Here is a 20,487-nt window from a genome sequence, read left to right as displayed (position 1 = left end):
AAAATTCGGGAATTACTCAGTTTCTGTCAATGTGAACGGATGATAAACTGGAAGTGCCGAATCAGATTCCAAACTGTTTTGAGGAAAATCGGGAGAATGGACGGCATGTTCGTTGGGAAATTCGGGTAAGTGGGTCTTGAATGTTGATTTGCCACCCATTATCAAAGTCCCTTCCATGTTCTCTTTCCTTTATCCGTCCGCCCCTTCACACTCTACTTGGGTCTTTTCCGCTTCGATACACTTCTTGTCTCCAAATGGAATAGGTGGAACAGCATGCATTATATTGCGAATGAAGTTGGCCTTCTGAGACTAACTCGTGTAAAAATTTGAGCAAGTAAGTTGGGTACAAAAACAAAATCTCCAAAATACACCGTCCAATGCCGACCATTCATAATGTCTTTTCTTAGACAACAGATAAGTCCCCTGTAGGTTTTGGATAGCTGCATGTATGTAAAGCTGTCTCAACACGCCTTGTCACTCTCATGCAGCGTTAACCTGGTGAGAAGTAAGTTTGTCTTTCTGTATGTGACTATGGTTTTCAACAGCTTGGAAATGGTCCCATCTATTTTTAAGATTTACGATTATTAAGTGTGCGTAAATATAAATTGCTACTCCATCTTGCACGGAGAAAAATCACACGGTTAATCTAAATTAATTTTAATCTAATGTCGTGCGAGTGAAAGCGTGCTCATTTGTAAAGCATCGTGAAGTCATGAATGAAATTATTTGAACCGACTCAAAAGTGAAGTAAACATTGTTACCAGTTGGAAAAACTTTCGAAATATCCTCGTTTCCTCGTTCGTCACTTTGGTGAACGTTTCGCAAGAAGAGGCAATACGCGATGGCGAACTGGTCCTCTGCGAAATCAGCCTCCTATGATAGTCACGCGAATATTTTTTGCCATGGCGCATAGGAATCCCGTTTCATTCTTTATCAAAATTGTGAGCTGCGCATAATGATGAAATGTACCTAATTTGTCGCAGCGATTCACGAGCACCCGATCATTTAGTCGACGCTGGTTCGTGCGTTCCAGCCAGGTTAACTCGGCCCGGGTAACTTGCGGAATAATCGATACAGCTGATACTTCTTTGGAAGGTGCATCTTAATGTAGACGTGGCTGCAGAATGAAGTCAAACCCAAGTAGTTGATGCAAAAATCATGATTACTTCTGTTTCCCTCCCCTCTCGTCTACCTTAATTTCTATTTAATTGAAAGCTTTTGAAATAATAGAGGTGCACGTGACCATCTTTCCCCGTCACTGCGTTGTGGTTTCATCCCTCGATCTATCATTCATTTCAACGTACGAGGGCACAAAGCATTTCGCGATATCAGTCCTCCAAGGCATCTCTTTCATCGCGAGAATGTTGCTTTTCTTTGCCACACGCCGCTAATTCTTTTTGGAGTCTTGATATTTTCCTTTCATTTCGATCTTTTTCGACATTTTTCCTCTCCTTTTTCGGTGTTTTGAACTGTTTTTTGTCTTTTCCGATGTGTAATAATAATACCACCGAGAGCAGATCACCCTTCGTCTTTCCTTCAGCCAAACTCTTTTGGTCTCTCTTATCCACTTCATTTTGCAGCAGAAAAGAGAACGAAAGAGGAGTAAATGCGAGTCGGAGTCCCTGGTATATTCGTTCAAAATCCAGGGTCCGAGATGGTTGTGGAGAGGCAATTAACACTCAGTCGAATGCAGATTCACAAATGGCTTGGGAGGGGGGGGAGGCGCACAGTAATCGCCGTTTTAATTTCCAGCCTCAAAAGGACGGACGGTACCCCGCGGGGATGTCCGTAGGAGATGGGTTAGTCCATCCCTGTCACTGCGCTCCTTTCTTTCTCCCGCATGAAAATTCTCTCTCTTTTTTTAAATAAACTTTCCGCCGTCGACCCTTTCTCCCAAACGGTCTCATGCACTTCTCGAGGCCGATCCTTTCATCCCGGCCGCCTCAACCTTATTGCCCTCCATTATTCATCATCTGCTCTCTCACCCCTAACCTCCTCAACCCCCCAACCCCTTCTTGTGTACTCATAATCGCCTGCTTTACCTCTCCCCCTCTACTCTCAATTCTCTATCTCTCTCTGTCTCTCTCACCCTCCGGCTCTCCCTTTCCCAGCCTTCGTCTCCTTCCCTTTTCCTCTCACCTCGGGTGGTACGGCGGGAGGGAAGGGGAGAGAGGTAGGAGGGTACGATTTTGTCTCACTCGACGCTGGCTTAGCAAAATAAATTATCAAATTCCTGCCTTTCTCGCCCCCCCCCCTCCCTGTCCCCCCAACCTTTCCCTTAGTCTTCCTCTAATACGAGTTTCCGGGAAAGCGTGGTTCCCAGGGGGCATTCACCACAAAATCCCGCCTAATGTGTGCGGAGGCTCGTCCCTGAGCTGTTGCTGATATTTATTTCCATGTCTGCCATATTATGCACATTTATTCAAAGTCGACTGTCAAAGGCTTGACTTGCTAAAATTCCATTTTAAGTACTTAAAGACAATGCAACTAAGTAAAATTTCACCATATATATATATATATATATATATATATATATATATATATATATATATATATATATATATATATATATATTTGCACGACAATTCCTTCAACATTTGAGCATGGTCAATATACGATTACATACCGTATTAAGATGAAACTCATGCGTCGAAGAAAACGACTCGTGACAAAAATGGTAATGTCGTGATATTTTAATTATTTTTAATACCTTACCATGCGTTTAGTTACTGCTCCTCTGTTTTCACGTAACTAACTGCTTGTTCTAATTATCATTTTACTTTTCATGGCTAATGTGCCCAAGGAGTTTCTCGAATCAACTCGGTGGTTTGATAGTTGAGGGTAGAGGGCTCACCTTACGCCATTGATAGTAATAATAAACGCGCATGAAATGAATAATTCCTGAAAATTTAAATAATTAATTAAAATGAGAAATTATCAACTTAAATATAGCTCGTTGAATTCACTTCTAATAGGGAGTCCCGTTGGTTTCCCTCGGCCCTTGCGATTTCTAAAGATGTGGTTTGATGAAAATGATATTTCGTGGGTAAAACCCGATAATGGCCGTCGGTGTCACCCAAATTTGTATCCTGGACCCTCATTTTTTGTTGCACGCTCAATCTGGCGTACTAACCTATTTATTGCTATTTATATACTTAATATCTCCAATAGTTTGCTCATTATCGCTCTCTTTGAGATTTGCTTTCGTTATCGGTATTTTTTTAATTCCCCTGCATTCTATTCTTTGGATATTTACTTACTTTGCTCCACCGCATTACCTACATTTGTTTAGCGTTTTCCCATCTTCCAATATTTATGGAATTTCGGGCAGGAATAGAGGGGGCACACATTTGCGTTAAACCCGGGTGAATGGGGAAATCCAATTTGGAAACAATTTGCGCATCTCTGCCCATCAATATCTCTTACTCACTTTTCCGACTCCACCTTTTTCCTCATTTTTCTTACCCCTTCCTTCCCTCCTTTCTTTCGCTCCCCTCTCTCTTTTACCCCCGCCTTCTCACGCCTTCGCTGCGGCCTTCACCTCATCCCTCTTACCCCGACCCCCACTCCTCCCTCCCGCCTCGCTCGACGCGGTGTCTGCTCCCTCAGACGCGAGGGGAATGCACCATTCCCTTTCGGAGCGGAACAAACGCCTCCGCTGCGGGAATTAAGCGCCACTCTCGCTCCGTGCCGCTTCTGCGGGTTCCTGCGTGCGTTTGTATCTACGGGTGTGGTCGACGGTGCAGTTTCCTCTCCCGTTCCATCACATCACTTCCCACAATGTCCCATCTATTCTCTTGCCATTCGTCGGTCTTATTTATGCGACCGTGAACCAAAATGGTATCACGTTAGGGGCGGGATGTTTTTGGTTGCCACTCCCTCTAATCTGTGATTCCTACACTGAGTTTTTCTGTAATGTCTGTAATTTTTTTTAACTCCTGTGCAATTTCACCAGTGATATACGAGGGTCATCCGGAAAGTAGTACCCGTTCGTGCCGCATGAAGTGCTGACGACGCGAGTAGCCGCTGGACGAGGTCAGATAGCTTCAGTGGCTTGTCTGCCTTCTCTGAGCCAAGTTGCGTGACGCTAGCATTGCCTGTGTTGTTTCTGTGATTGTTTACAATGTTTAAAAAAATTGAGAACGCCGCCAGTTGTGAAGTCAGGGCAGTGATTAAATTCCTCAATGCAAGAAACGTTCGCCCATGTGATATTCATCGCCAATTAAAGGAGGTGTATGGAGACAATGTAATGGACGAGTCGTCTGTTCGGCGGTGGTGTCGCAACTTCAACATGGGGAGGGGGAACACACACGACGATGAGCGTTCGGGGAGACCGTCTGTCATTACAGACCAACTGGTGAGCTCAGTTGACGAATTCGTGAGGAACGATCGGCGCGTCACAATTGATGACATCTGTGAGCATTTTCCCAATGTTTCTCGAACAATTGTTCATGAAATTGTTAAACACCATCTGCATTATGCAAAAATTTGTGCAAGATGGGTCCCTCGTGTATCTCAATGAGCTGGCGGCGAAGGACTATGCAGCAGGAATACAGAAACTTGTCACACGTTATGACAAATGCCTTAATTTGCTTGGAGATTATGTTGAGAAGTAGTTTAAAGTATCCTCTTTCAAATAAAATTTTTTATGTTTGTTAATATTTACTTTTGTCTTTTTATTTCACGAACGGGTACTACTTTCCGGATGACCCTCGTATATGTCGATCATAATGGCTGTCTCGACGAAAGCACTTATTCTTTCAATTTTATAAGGTTGAGTTGTGGAGTTACCTTATCTACGAGCTGCATTTTAAAATGAACCAGTTCGATTAACAACGGCTGCCGTGCAGTACTGGAGTCAAATTTATGAAAATTGTACCAATCAAACAATAGTGTTTTGACTGGAGAAATAGCTTAAATTTTTTCTAACCTAACATATCGTGCAACAATTTCAGAGCGTAAAAATCATTCGCCTTGACTGGGACTCGAACCCAGATCCCTCAATATCCGGTCGAGTGCTTTAGCCACTTAAGCTACCGAGGCGTCCTCTTAAACTCTGAAATTTTGGGGCTTTTAAAGGAACTAGATGTTATGACGAAATACCGTACATACAATGTCACATGCATTCGTAGTCGTGCGCGAGGCGCCACTGTCCACGAGGTTAAAAGCCAACTTTAAACACGTATGGTGTTTTCCCTTTGACAAATTCCAAAGAAACTGCGGGAGATGCCGCAACAGTAACTTTTAACGGAGTCATCCGCTAATGTGCATTTTAATGCAACAACTCGGTAGCTTAAGTGGCTAAAGCACTCGACCGGATATTGAGGGATCTGGGTTCGAGTCCCAGTCAAGGCAAATGATTTTTACGCTCTGAAATTGTTGCATTAAAATGCACATTAGCGGATGACTCCGTTAAAAGTTACTGTTGCGGCATCTCCCGCAGTTTCTTTGGAATTTGTCTAACATATCGTGTTAGCACCAAAGAAGGCGTGCGTAAAAAAGGAAATTAATGGGAAATACAAGGATCATGTAGATTACGAGTATGCCTGATTAATCTATGTCTGTATATAGATATAGGAATTTAGATTAGATAGACATATAGATATAATATATATATAGATTTAGGAATATATAGATCAACTCACAGTTTCCCGTGAGCAGATGCGAATTCGGATCGCAGTTCAGTACTAATGAAGTGTAATGTTAACTTTAATGAATGAGGTAGAGGAAACTAACAAAATGGAATGCAAGCGATATAACTGCGTCTTAAATAAAAGACAGCGGGAACGGAGTTGATAAAATTCTGATTGAGGATAAGGGGACGGTTAGGGTAGAATAAACGTGGAATTATGTAAAACAAGGGAAGGATAAAGCCGGCAATGTTACAAAATGAAGCTTTTGCTCAAATTATGCGAATAATAAATTTTATTTGTGTGGTATTGTTAAACTATTGAAGAAACAAGTCTCGCTCACAAGTAAGAGCCCTGGGTTTTGGACGGCTGGGGTAATATATTTTGTCCCAGTAAAGGCGATGGGTTAAGGTTAAATAAATTTTATATCAATATCTCTTCGACGTTAATAAGGGAGAGGCGAGGTGGGATGGGTTTTCGGTGGGGTCTTGCCGTGGGTGCCCCGCGATCGATTCGGGAGGATCGCAGAGGAGATAGGAGAGGACGGCGGGTGAGGTCAAATCGGGAGAAGTTAATCGAGCTCGCAAGTTGGGATTGACGGGCGTGATGGGCGTCGCTCGTCGAACTTAGACGGTTCAATCGTGGGCTCGCGTCGTCATTTGAAGTCCGTTCGGATGAAACGTAACTTGATTTTTGGTCAAATTCGCATGGTTTTTTTCGTTCATCTCCCGAAGAAATGCGTGGCGATGAACGTCGAGATTCCGAAACCGATGGCATATCTTCATTTTTATTGATTCCCCCTGAAATGAAATGTTTTTACAGGTGATTATACCAATTCGTTTGCATAATTCCAAATCGAAAATTTATTTATCTATATACGAAAGCGTTACCTGCAAATGCAAAACTTTGAATGTCAAAAGGTAACCTGTCGTAATTTTTCAGGGTGAAAATTTTCAAAACTATGGTTATATTTAAGTAATGACGCGTTTTCTCACAATTCAGCCTGAAGCGTTCACTAAATTAAAATAGAATTATAATCCGTTCACGTAATAACTTTCAAATTCAATCTTGCTTTTTGCCAATTGACCCTGTTATCTCGGTATATTTCATTCCATAAGACAATGGATTGCATGGTGAGCCATGAACACAAATTACCTCTCATTTCTCTTGTATGCGGTAAATGTTTATCATCTATTCGCACTATTATCTACCTCCGCCTGATCCCTTATTCGGCTATGCCATAAATTTCGTGTTTCTTGCATCCTATTTGTTTGTGCATCGGTTGAACGTTTGCAGTTATGAAGCGCCAATTATTATTATGCGCACTACGGCCGTTTTCGTCGTACGTTTGGGCACGATGGATTCCACAGTGCATGGAATCAATAGATGGGGAGGTGGGGGACCCCGAGTTGGCACCCCGTGTCCGTCTTGCTCCCCCACCCCCTATGCTTCCTCTCTCCCGTTCTCTAATGGAGTTCGCTCTGCTGCATCCCCGTCCGTTAATTCGTTATATGGTCTCTTCCTCCCTTCCTTCTCCTCCTTCCCTTTTATATTGTCCTCGGGGTGGCTTGAAAGGGCTTAATTGGAGCGTCATGCGGTAATGAATGAATGTCTCTGCCTTTTGGGTTTCCAGGAGTTTCGACGGCGACGACGTCGCCCGAGAAATTCTATTTTCGTTAAAGCCGATTACGGACCGCGTTATCCCCCATTCCATTTGCCCGTGTGGAATATCAGCGTTTACTCTCATTAATGGTTTGTGATAATAGAGCAACGGAGGGAATTCTAAGGTGTTTTTATGTATTCTCCCCCTCTGCGGTGCTCTGACGTTCGCGAATTGCCTAACGCTATCCCCGGCCATTCTTTTTCTTGTAAAGTTGTTTAAAGGCTTTGACTTGTCTATTATCACGTTCCATGTATGGTTTTACTGTGCATAATTAAGCTAAAATGTGTGTAAGCAAGTTAAATGTTTCTTTGGGAATTATGGTTTCATCTTACAATGAGTTAGTACCTGTTATTTTTCTTTATTTGACTCTGATCGCCATTGTAAGTTTCCCTTATCATTTATGTGAGCGCTAAGGGCAAACTAACATGGGTTAGATTAATTTACTATTGACTTTGTTTCGCATGAAACGCTTCTTTAGTAAACTTTTTAAAGAGTCCCAATTATAGGTTAAAAATGATTGTCTGCAGATTTCCGAAGTCGTGTATGTTAAAAGTGATTAATGATTAATATAAAATACCGTCTGCTCTGATTCGATTAAATTTGATTTATTTGAAATTTGATTCTGATATAAAAACAACTTTAGGTACCTCTTTTCAGAGAAAACTACAGTTTATTGGAATGTCACAAAATGGAGCGTTACATACAAAGAGAGCCTTCGTTTTTAGTTTTACTATTTCCAATGTTAGCAGCCTCAAAATACGACTCGGCAGCTGGATGTTCTTTGAAAGTATTTTGAAATCATAATACCTACCTGAATCCTCCGTTAGGAACAATATGAATTAGATTTGAATTATTATATCCTTTTGAACCTTTTGGTGCTCTAACCTCACATAATTATGCATAAGGCTTTTGTTATTGTGGTGAAACCATTTTAGTTAAATGATAATTCTATTTCGTTCAGTGTCTTGGCTGTAGATAATTTGTGAATAGCGCCGCTGTGAGAGTATTTTCTCAATATACCTGTACTAGTGGAGAAAGAGGTTTTTGATGGTGATTTACGTCACAAAGATATTTTGATTTAGCCCGCCATGTACTCCACTGAGCGTTTATTGCTATGTTGGTTCCATAGAACATAAAGAAATCGATATTCACTTACATTTTAACAGTCATGAGATTGTCTTGGAAAATTCATGAACATAAGGGAACTCCTATAGGTAACACTGTTTGGGATATTTTCTCGGTAGTATGCAATTATCGAATTATCTTGTGTATGAGTTCTCTGATGTCCATCGCTGGATGTAGTTTAGACAAATCCTTTTACTTATACGTACCAAAATCCCTTTTTTATTTTGTATCGCTCTTGTCTTGGTTCAATTTCTCCTGTTTCCACCATCGAGATTGCCATAACCCTTCCTGTCTTTGTGTTGTTATTATGTGTTTGAATCTGCGTTCCCCTTAATCCCCAACTCTTCCCCTTAAGTCCTAATTCTTCTTTGCTGTCCGCTTCATCAGCTTTGTCGGCTGAATCCGCTCTCAGTTTTCCCTCCTCGACACCCAGAACTTGCCTTCGTAAAACGTTCTCCAGCCTGAGCCTTAAAGAGGTTCGCCGGGGAGAGGAAATGTTTAACCACGCATCCCCTTAAGCTGTTTCGAAAAGGTGATTTACGTTCGCTTGGATTATTTTTCAGCTTTTCTTTTATTTAATCAAGGTTCCGGGCGCAGAAAGATGCTGGCTGAACCTTCATTGGTCGTTAGCCCCGCGAAATATAGTATTCCCTGAGACTTCTTTTTATTTTTCTTACGTTCACCTCCACACCGGAATCTCTCCTTTTCCGGTTTCGGAATTGCTGTTTCTTTTTTCCTGGAGGCGTGAAGTTTTTCCATTCCCGGGGAATTTCATCGTTTCGGCGTCCGCGTGGCGCGGGACTCTCGCTTCGTTTATTTGTTCGTGCCCTCCGCGAAACGTCGGTTTTTTTTTGCAAACAGCTGCACCCGTTATCCGTCACTTTACGGTTTTCGGTGGGGATGTATACGAGAGATTTGGAGAGGTCAAAATACTCGTATCCTGGCCATACCTCCGTTTCTCCAGTGAGAGGCATGAGTGAAGCAACGTCTAAGATAACCCCTGAGAAGACACGATTGGCTAATATCCAGCTAAATAATATACAGAATGCTGACCATTGCTGTATCGCAGTTTCTTGCTATGTTGGGGCTAAAGACCTTGCGGCATTTGATTAATAAATAATCCTTATTGATTTTTTACTTGATCTTTTTATTAATATTTTATTTTGGAGTCAGATGTAGTCGAAATATTTAATTTTAGCCTGGTATTGTGTTTTTTAAATCTTCATCGTGTAATACCTTAATGATTCTCCCATTATAGCAGCAATTCATTGCATTCAATATTTAATTTTTATTGTCGCTTTTCATGTAGTTAATAATCTGCATAATATCGACACGCGTAGGTTTTACACGTAAGTCTACTCATTATGGTGGTTGGCATCATAAGAGCGTGTGAAATAAAGAATGCAATCTTCTGTTAGGTTTAGCAGTTGACTAAACTTGTGCCTTAATAGTTAAATATCGGGCAAAGTCAAGTAATATTGCCTTTATCAGTAGATATATATTGGTTGATGTTGCTGCTTTTACTGTTCTGAACCCGGGTGGTGCAAGGAATGTCTTATACAGGGTTCGTCCAGAAAATAAGTGTACTGAGCTCGGGAAAAAAAAATTATTACACTTTTACATATCTTAAGCTAATATTCCTCAAAATAGGACCCTTGTGAGTCGATACACTTGTTCCAGCGGCGTTCCCATTCCTGGAATGCTCCCGCGAAGGCATCATCGGGAACCTCTCGAAGACTCGTCGTCGACCTCTTCTCTGCCCTCCACGAACATCTTGTGCCACCGAAAGATCATGTTTCTGGACATGGCTGACTCCCCGTAAGCCTGGTTAATCATACCGACAGTTTCGGTAGACGATTTCCCAAGCTTTACCGCAAATTTGATGGAATAACGCTGTTCCAAAAACTTCGGCATCGCGTTCCGTGACGTGGGTCGAGCGTGGAGGTTCGCGTTAACAGAGCTCCTCACTACACCACACCACATCTCAGAGCGGCGCGTATATAATAAGTGTACTGACTCCTGGGCTGGAGCGGCGCGCCCAGCCCAGGAGTCAGTACACTTATTTTCCGGACGAACCCTGTATAGGTTTTCTAATTGTAGCCTCTCTTTCCATGTGAACGGGATGGAAAATGGTTCTCTTGAAATTAAAATTCCTCTTTTTATTTCTATTTTACCGAAGCTTAAAGTGTTTCGTGTAATCTTTGTGCACTCCGCGTATCTTATTCTAGGTTTTCAATGCTTTCTCTTTCCGTTCGTTTATTGTTTAATCTCGAACCTTGGAAGGAAGAGGAGATGTTCATGTCGAAATATTTTTATGTACATTGTATGTGTATGGATAAATACCGACTATATCGCAATTCGGTAACATTCTAAATGCCCTATCGACTAAAACCCCATCTTCGTATCGGCGATAACTCGATAATGTGCCTCGGCACCTTGAAAATCGACTGGGCTGATTTAAATATTATTGACACCATGTCGATTCATCATCGTTGAGATAATTTCTAGATACTTAGACATTTATGTATGGAACGATTCGTGTTCAAATGAACTTTCACTCGAGTTTGTCGATTTCACGGAAATTGACTGAAACAGCTTTAATTTTTGATAAGTAGGGCTATTATTCCATTCATTCTATTTGTTCTTTTTTTCACATAATTTACCCATTTCTCCGTCTTTGAGCGTAATAAATAAATTCATAAATTCAGGTGGAAACAACGGTTCGCTGTAATTGCAATTAAATTCCCTAGTTGATTTTTCTGGTTCTTGCCAAATTAAAAACCTAATATAAAAAAATGAATGCATAGTTACAATTGGGCTCTTGTGCTACAGTTTGTGCCTTCGAGTTTTCCACAGTTTTAACTACTTTTGGACATTGGCAATCACATTCCTTTATCGTGTCATTCAATTTAAATCACATTTTTCCCTGAGATACCCCGTGCAGTTATTGCTACTTTGCTCGCAATGCGTTTGAAAAATAGATTAGTTTTTTTGTTATCATTTCGTGTCTGTCTTCATCTTCTTCGTTGCCCTGTGGTGTTTGCGAGTGATTGAATGTTAATGGTTATCAAACCTTGACTCGTGTTGAAAGTACTGTAGATAGGGGCGAACGTCTTATGTGTTCCTTTAAATTTTCACAGTTTTTTTACTTATTTTTATTTATATTCCTTCGGTTCGAGATTTATTCAACGTGTTTATTGTTCAAATTGTTAGTCCTTTGTCTTGGAAGCGTAACCATAAGTGCGTTTTATCTCAGCTGGCATTTAAAACGTGACTGCTGGGTAGAGACTGTATTAGTTAATGGAGTAGTTGGATTCAGGAAATTCGATATTAAATTTTTACGAGCTCATTACAATATGGCAACACTTGTAAGAATTGTATTAATATATTTCATTTCCAATGTGAACTATCTTCATGATTTAGCCACATGGTGAAATCGGATAAATATCTAGTTTCAATAGTGTGTATTGCTGTCTGAAATTCGTCTCACACCTTATTTCAAATGCCTCTCTATAATGTCCGATTTCTGCGTGCAAAATAATAAACCGATTTTGCGCATGAAATGGAAGCAGTGCGAGCAAGTGTTGTTGTTGACTCCTACCTCGTATTTATAACTCGTCTGTGCATTACTGAATGCTGCAAATAATGGTCGATGACTGACCACTATGCCCTATACATGGCTTTAAGTGCCCCGTGACTTTCAAGAAATGATTGTTCCTTGATTTGCCTTATGAAAAAACTTTATCGACAAACCCATACCCAAAATGGGTTATTTCCGAACTCTGGACCAAATAATTATTCTGACCTAAATGTTGAAAACTTACGTTTTGATTACATTCGGAATGCAACGTTCTCTAATGCCACGAGTGAAACATCTATCTGCATTCACGCCCGCAGTATGTTTATTTGATGAGTGTATTCTCTGTCAACTCTGTTCAGCGGACTTTTTGAGCATCGATTCTCAAGAACACCGCTTGGCTGTTTGAAATAGAAGTTGCAGGACCTGTGCGATTGTTGCAAAACTGGAGTACATCACGCGAGTAGCCGTGTTCTTTCCCCTTCGTTCGAGCCTCGCCGTAGCTCTCTCCTCCCAGGCCGCGAACACGACTTGTTCATTCTATCCGATATATCTCTCCTCGCATAACTGAGGAGCCATCGATTCACTTCAGAGATCACTCTACGTCCATACTCCCGGCCACCCCGAAATGGGCGGGTGCCAAGTTGGGTTCGGTCATGCTCCCACGAGCGTGTAAACGTCGGGACCCTCGCGATTATTCTCCTCCTTAACGCGGCCAAACTGTCTGGTCTTCCGCCCACCCTCATTCTTAAGGTGCCACCGAACCAGGCCTACAGGTCGCAGCGCCTTCTCCAGAGGGTCGTCTTAGCCTACGCTGCCCTTTGTCAAGTTAGTCATCAATTCCTGTATCGACCCGAGTATAAGTCCATTCGGGTACCACGACTTCCTACAGTGTGATTTTATAACGGTAACTCTGGTAGCTAAGTGATTTATGGGATATATGTAATTAGAAAAAAAATGTCCATTGCCTGCTGACTCCACTGTAAAAGATTATGGTGGCATACGAATGGACATCTGTGATCCTTACAAAAATTATTTTTCTAGCATCTTGTGTTTTTTCTGTAGTCATCCATCTCATTAGCATACTTATTCTCTGATAATCTGAAATTTTTCGGGATGAAACTTGTATTGGTAAAGGCATACCTGTATAGCATCTAAAATTGCTCATAAAATTTAGTTTCGCCATCCTAAAGACAATGGTGCCGCTGTCATAATATTTGGAAAATATAAATAGTTTCCCAGGACTGGGTATTTACACTATACACCGGAATATTGAATATGATCCATTCAGTGTGGGATAAGAGGGGGAGGTAAAAATTCTTTCCACGGAATGGGAAATCAACAATTGCCTTCATAATAAAAACAGCCTTATAACGATGGAATTATAAAGTAAGTCAGTTCAAATACAGTGGAATTTACTGGGGCAATCAAAAATGTAGCGTAATTTAACAGGTCTTGTATGCCAACTCAGCAGTTTTCTTAATCATCCCTTATCTCCAGGCTTACAATGAAAGCCGCATATTTCACAAACTGTTGATTTTTCACGAGATTTACGTCTTCATGAGTAAAACTTAGCAGCGGAGTCATATCGATGGACAACTTCTATTTAAACGGGGAGTGAAACCAGGTTTTCTTTCCCACCCCTCAGCTTTGGATGACCGAGTGACTGAATTTGGTTGAAACTGAGAATTAATGCGGTCAATCCATTCGCAAAAAATAGGTATTTCTTCTCGGTGCTTCCATTGAACGTACTGCTGTCTTCCAGGTCTCTTCATGTTACATACTCACGAAACCGAATGCATGCTTGCAGATAGATGTCCGAGGTGGCGTGTGTAGAAACTCGTTTTATTGGTGGCTATTACAATAGAAAAACTTTCCTTTGGTTTCAAATGCTAGAATAGAAATTATTTTGGGCACTATCGTCCTGACAAGCAATGAAGACTGCGGTTTTGATTAGTGTCTCCGACAACGTTTTGTGAGATGAGCCAAACCCAGGTTTTTACCTATGTCGGGGTTGTAGGGTTGACCGCGAGTTTCTGGCTGCAAAAACGGTATTCGAGTTTGAGTGTATTCCAGAGTTGCTCCGCTTGAAATCAGAATGTTGTCCCTTGTACGTGTAGCTGGAATACTGAACGCCGAATTTTTGTGCTCGAGATATATTAGGCGAGTATCTGGTATCACTATTCTTATTGCGAGGCTAGAATTTAACAGAAAGAATTTAATTAATTTCTTTCTTTTAAGAAAATAAAGAGGGGATCACTAGCGTCAAATATGTAGAGTATAGGACATGGAGATGCTATACTGTTGGATGGTTTCAGAGTCACTTTCAAAAGTGATTTCAATATAATTTCGCAATTCCGTTCAGTAAATAACACATTGTTCATATTTAAAATAGATAGAAAGTTCAGATATAATATACAATTAATTGGTGGTCCAATGACGTACAAAAACGGGAAGCCAGACTTGAAATCTTAATTCTTTCCATATATCCTTTATCATTCCTTTTTAGCTTAAATGGGAGGTGGTTTACCTGGAGCAGAAACGGTAGCGTTTTAACGTGCAAATATTCTGAAAGAAAGTTTCTTGGAGTTTTCACGATGAATCGAGCTGAAACACTAGCGAATATAAATTTAAATGGTTTCAAATCTTACGGTCGAGCTAAAATACACTTTTTTTCGGTAGCGTGATAAAAAAATGGTAAGTATTGTAGTATCAAATAAATAAAGACATAGATGAATAATTAATTATTATACAAATGCAAGAGTAAGACAATTTTCGGTGTTTTTTTTGATTCTGATGAGTAGGTGTTCCATGTTTTTTTTACGATTTAATCGACGTGTGTCCTTTAACATAAAAATAATTCTCTAAATTGTCCAAGGACCATCGAATTCCGAATCAAGTGAATTATGTCGTCGGTAAATGCGATGAAAAGGCATGTGACACACGAATGGATGATCCTCTCGAGCAGTGTGCCATTAATTAAAAATACGCATATTGAAAGTGTGCCGTTGAGAAAGTAGTCAGTTTGTCTGAGCGATCAATCAACCCATCTCTCACGTTTTCCACGTGATTTCTGTCGCGTGGGAGAAGGAGCCTGGGAGAAAGAAGTCGGGTGGGGAGGAAATTTGAAAAGAGTTGGAACCAGCCCGGGCACCTCACACGCCAGGTCGTGCATTTTCCATCCTAATTCTTCAGTACGCCCACCCCCTCCTACATAAGTCTCCGCGCCTTTGCACCCTTCCTTTCTCTCGCGGCGGCCAGGTCCCTGCGCCAGCCACTTGATTTCCGTCGGAGCTGGAGTCTCGCCAATCTCAGTCTGGCTCCATTCTGGGGTCTTGAAGTGTGAGGGGGGGAAAGGATGAGGTTGGTGGCTGGGAAAGAAGAGGGGGTGAGGGAGGTGTTCCCCTGGACGAGAGTTCGACGAGGGAAGTGGTGGGGGAGTAGGGTGTGGAGGGGTCACTTGGACCGGAGTACAAATGAAACGCCTTGCTTTCGTTTCAAACCCTCACCCCTCCCCCCACACCCAAGTCGTGATTCCGGTCATATTCCAGAGGAATTGATTCAAAGAGATTACTTTGGCTCCACCTCACGATACTCATTTCCCTGTCGTTGGATAGCTTCACACAGTTGGCTTCAGGGGTCGTAGCTTCCTTCCATTGAGTGATTTAGCCCTCCACGATCCGGAACGCTTTGTGCTTGGCCTCGGGGTAAATGAGGCATTCTCCTCAATTGTCGTAAGTGTATGGATCAACTGATGGTAGATGCGCAGTGTTTCTTCTGTCCCATCTCAGATGACTCATCACTTGGAAACTGATACCACAGTAAATGGCGTCTTATTTTATGCATCGAATTGACCTTTCCAATAGCCCTCGCAAAGTTTATAGAGGCGGCTGCAAATAGCTAATTGCAAGTATTGTGACCATTATAGATCTCATTATGTTTCTCTGTTTTGGATTTTTATTCATATTTTGGACAATCAATGACGATTCCATTCACGCGGAATTGATAGTTATTTTTGTGAAGTGAATTATTAAATGTAACCACGAGTGAAGTATTGAAGGTTATTGTTTCTGTCCGACTTTCGATGTCCGCTGATTCTAATTTCAGTTCCATTACTGGGCCGAAGTTCTCATTGCGAAAATCGTAAAGAGTCTCGAGTTTTGGTCAAATATCTTTAATAGAAGATGTAATATTGACGTATAGTTATTGTTATAATACTGGTGTGCAGGATATCTTATCTCTTGCAGTTACCACAAGTACATAGATGGAGCTAAATATGTAATCTAGAATTTTATTAGCTAAACGTAATGAGGTAAACTTACGAAAATATTTCTGCGACAGAAATTATATATTAAAAACAGTGGGTGATTAGCATTACGTCTTCATTAACTTTGAGCTGGCATTTTTGAAAACCCAGGGTCAACCACAGACTGTTCAGACTTCATCGAGTGCCGGGGCTTTTTGGTAAATCGCTAATGGAATTTGGAAATCCACCGCCCGTCCCTTATCCCTCTGAACGTTCAAATTTTGCACTCCGTGTGTTAACGTGGACTTAAAAACGGTTGACATTGTGGATTAAGGCTACAAAATTTGAAAAGGGAAAACTTTTATGAGCACCGAAACGTAGCACGTATACGCGAAATTTAATGCGCGATGAAACCTTACGGATGCTACAAGTTGCGTTCGAGTACTAAGGTCATTCAAATGTTTCCTCGACATCTAATTCTTAGGAAACTTGTGTGTAAGCTAAAGGTACGCCTGCATTCTTTATGAAAACAAAGTATTGATGGCTGCAGCACGCAGTTTACCACGGAGTGTGTGCAGATTCCGCTAGAGTGAGAGCATTTTCCATACTTAAAATTCCGTTGACTCGTTTACAACAACTTTGTGGGTAGTCATCCGCTTTATCCACTTGCGTGCTTTATTATCCATTGAAATTCATCCTAAATTGAGTGAGACATGCGGTGATGGTGCTCTGAATGTAAAAGAATGTGCGCTCGTGGGTACGGTGTCGACGTCATATTCGTCTGCAGGGGATTATGTTGAGAGGTAACCGAAGTTTCAACTTGCTAGGGCATGTACGTCGTTTGACAGAAAAACAAATTAGGCGAACTTAGAACGCGCCTCGTATTACCGAGTATGAGGCGACCTCGACCATGACCTACGGAACCAATCTTCGCGTTAGGGACACGAGGGTGGCAATAAACATTTCCAAGCTGAAGGGACCCTCCTCGGAAGCACTTAAAAGTTTACACTCAAACCGCGCAGTTATCATTTGATTCCATCGACGGGCAAGCGGAAGAATCGCGGTTGGCAGTGGCGGCGAGATTTACGATGTTCGCGTCATTGGTTTCACATCCGCCGCCGTCTCAAGCCAATGCTTGCGCCGGCCGTTCAACCCTCTCCGCAATGCAGTGTGCTAGGGGCGTTCACTGCGAGGGGCTCTGATGGAGTCGCCTGCACGCTCGCCGAGAAGGAAGAGAGGGTCCCTTGTCTCCCTTGGACGCGGAATAGCACCGATCCAATCTGGCCCACTCGTGTGCCGTGGGGTGCGGCTTCGCGGTCACCCGAGACCGTTCCATTTCCTTCGCATTCTCTGCCGCCACATTACCCTCCTCTCCGCATCTCACCCTCCCCCTTGCCCCCGTTTTTGACCGCCGCTGACCTACCCGTCGCCCCCTAGCGATGTCCCGAGTTGTAAATCTCTCGCTGTGCCTCGAACGCTAGTGCTATGGGGAAACCTTGGATCCATTTCTCAAAGCTGCACGCCATTTCACAAATCCTTGTGATTTTTGCATAAGGTCTACCGATGGTAATAAATGATGCAGCACGTATGGGTTATCTGCACTACACAGTATGCGAATTTGAGTTTTTATTTTGCCATCGGTAACCGTGTTTTGTTAGAATTTTTATAGACCCTGGCTCTAAATACTGTACTCAAAGCCTCTAACTGGACTTAAATATACTTCATATTATTATTATTCATTTTTCTTCTTATTATATTATTATTTATTATATTATTATTTATTATATTATTATTTATTATATTATTATTTATTATATTATTATTATATTATTATTATATTATTATTATATTATTATTATATTATTATTATATTATTATTATATTATTATTATTATATTATTATTATTATATTATACATATAAATATTCTTCATATTAAATTCATAAATATACTCCATAATAAATGCTAAGGTACCTCGTTCTTTTAACTCTACATACTTTATACCGCCCTTAATTCCATCTAAAATGCCTATTCCTTTCCTCCCTCTACCTTGCTTTTCCAGCACTCTCCCTTCTACTACCACATTCGGCATTCCATTGCATTTCAGTATCTTTTTCATCCACATGTCCTGCCTTCAAAGTTCTCAGAATATCTCTCTACCCTCCCCCACCACGGCTAAAACCTCATCATTTGTTTTCATTTCCGTCCATTCTTCTCACAACTAAAATCTAAAAACCTTTCTACGCTACTCCCATCCCCTTGCCTCTACAACCAGTATTCCGAGCCATAAGGATTTATAGTATTTTGCGTAAACATTTTTTCCGAGGACTTCTAAATCGACTTGTTACTTTGAATTTTCTGATGAAGAGCTGTTTGCGATTGTTGTACTCCCTCGAGCGTGTCACGGCAATATTCGTGATTTTGATCATAAATCTTTATTATTTCTCTCCCCTATCCTATTGAAAGATCGAACTCCGTGACGGCTTCGAGAGTCGATGGTTAGATCGTTGAAGAAATGCAGGCGCCCTCTTTAAGTCGTGCGGCATGAGGCTCAAGATTACAGTCACGATATGACGTGGTACCATGTAAGATCTGACGCGGAAGAATCGATTCATAATGACGAAGACACGGGTGAAATTGTTCGCAAATGATATTTTACTTATGCAATGTAAATGCGGGAAAATTGCAAACAGGTTTAAATTACTTTAATAGTTCATCCTCAGGAGCTATAGTGTAATTTGTGATTTCACGGAGGAATCATTAATAGTGAATAACCACGATGGTTTCTTACTGCGCCGCGTAGTAAAAACAATCATCCTCGTGAATTCGTACTTAGCGTATAGCGTACTTCTGAAAATGTCGCGATCTTAGGAGGAGGTCTTTGCGTTGTAAGTGATCGTCGGGGCCGTACAGGCCCTATATTTGCGCAACAAGGGGATTAAGTCGAATCCGAGGCCGTGGTACGAGCTTCAGGATCCCCGTCCGTATTCACGTACTTTATCCCCGAAGCATGTGAATTGAGGTAGATGACTGCTCGAACCTCATGACGACGACAACAACAATGGCATGTCTGGGTTAACTCTTGTTTGTTGCCTTACTCATCAAACAAATGAAGTCGCCCTTGCAAATAAAACGCGTGTGTGTGTGTACCGACTGAACTGAAGCTTCGCGTGACTCGTGACATCGCGTGTGGACTGCTCTCGCATTTTTAATTATCCCTTCCGCTCGACAGGATCAAATTCAAATTCCAGTTCATTAAGCAATATAATTGTTGGAATATTACGCCGTCATTTCTTGCCCAATTTAAGTTTCATTAAATTAGCCAACGGCATCAACTATAGAGATGCGTGACGTAAAAAATATAATTAAGTCATTACAAATTAAATTGTCGGAGGAATTGTTTCAATGGAATTTTGTATCATTAAGGGATGATTTTGTATCACTATGGGATGATTACATATTCCTAAGACCTCATCTGCTGGTAATTGTTGCTAAAGTTTCAGTATTTACTGTAAATATGTTTAAAGTTAAATTTAATATCCTAGTCCTACCCCTTCCTGGCTTGTCTAATATTCTCCTATCTGTCTCAGTCTCCATCATTCCTTTGCTTTCAAAATGTTCTGTATCCATCTCTCGGGCTTCCTTTTGGATTCTCCCAGTAATCCTCTCTTCTCCCCCGTCCTGCCTAGTACCTCTTCGTTTGTTTTCCTTTCCTTCCGTTTTATTTTTTCCTGATTTGCTTTACCATTTTAATAAAGTGAAACTAATTCTGCATTTTTTATAGTTTTCTTGACATAATATTTGTTCCAGTTCTATTGCCAGTAATACCATTTTTGCACTTTTTTATCAGTTTAACGTAAATTCGATTCATTGATTATTTCCTGCCAATGATTCCTTGTTTATTCTTCATGATGCAATTTTATAACATATAATTTGGTATTTAATTTTCACAATTAATAAATAATGCTTTCACCCCAAAAATTCGATAGTCCTTCAAAATTATGAAATCCATCTGTGAAATTGTATTTTATTTACTGCCGTTCAGTAATGCAAGCCAACAGTTGTAGCGATTCCAATCGTTAATCGGTAAGATAATAATCTCACAACGATACTCTTTGCTAATGAAAAATCAATTTTAATGTGATAAATATGCGAAACTAATGCAATGAGTGTATCCCTGTTTCCTCCCATGGTCAGAATCGAACAACCTTAATTGGCTCAGATAAACAATGAGTGATTAGGTCAA

At 41.1% G+C, this 20,487-nt stretch overlaps 1 protein-coding gene across 3 annotated transcripts in view; it reads left to right on the top strand.

The window, feature by feature from the left end:
- LOC139700975 (serine/threonine-protein phosphatase 2B catalytic subunit 2-like) overlaps positions 1 to 20,487 on the top strand; it is a 779,444-nt gene that overhangs the window by 246,520 nt on the left and 512,437 nt on the right. The window lies entirely within an intron of this gene.

The sequence above is a fragment of the Hetaerina americana genome, unplaced genomic scaffold (genome assembly GCF_022747635.1).
Source record: "Hetaerina americana unplaced genomic scaffold, ioHetAmer1.1.p SCAF_11, whole genome shotgun sequence".
NCBI lineage: Eukaryota > Metazoa > Arthropoda > Insecta > Odonata > Calopterygidae > Hetaerina > Hetaerina americana.
The sequence above is the reverse complement of the archived record's forward strand: the minus strand, read 5'-3'. Positions and strand labels throughout refer to the sequence as shown.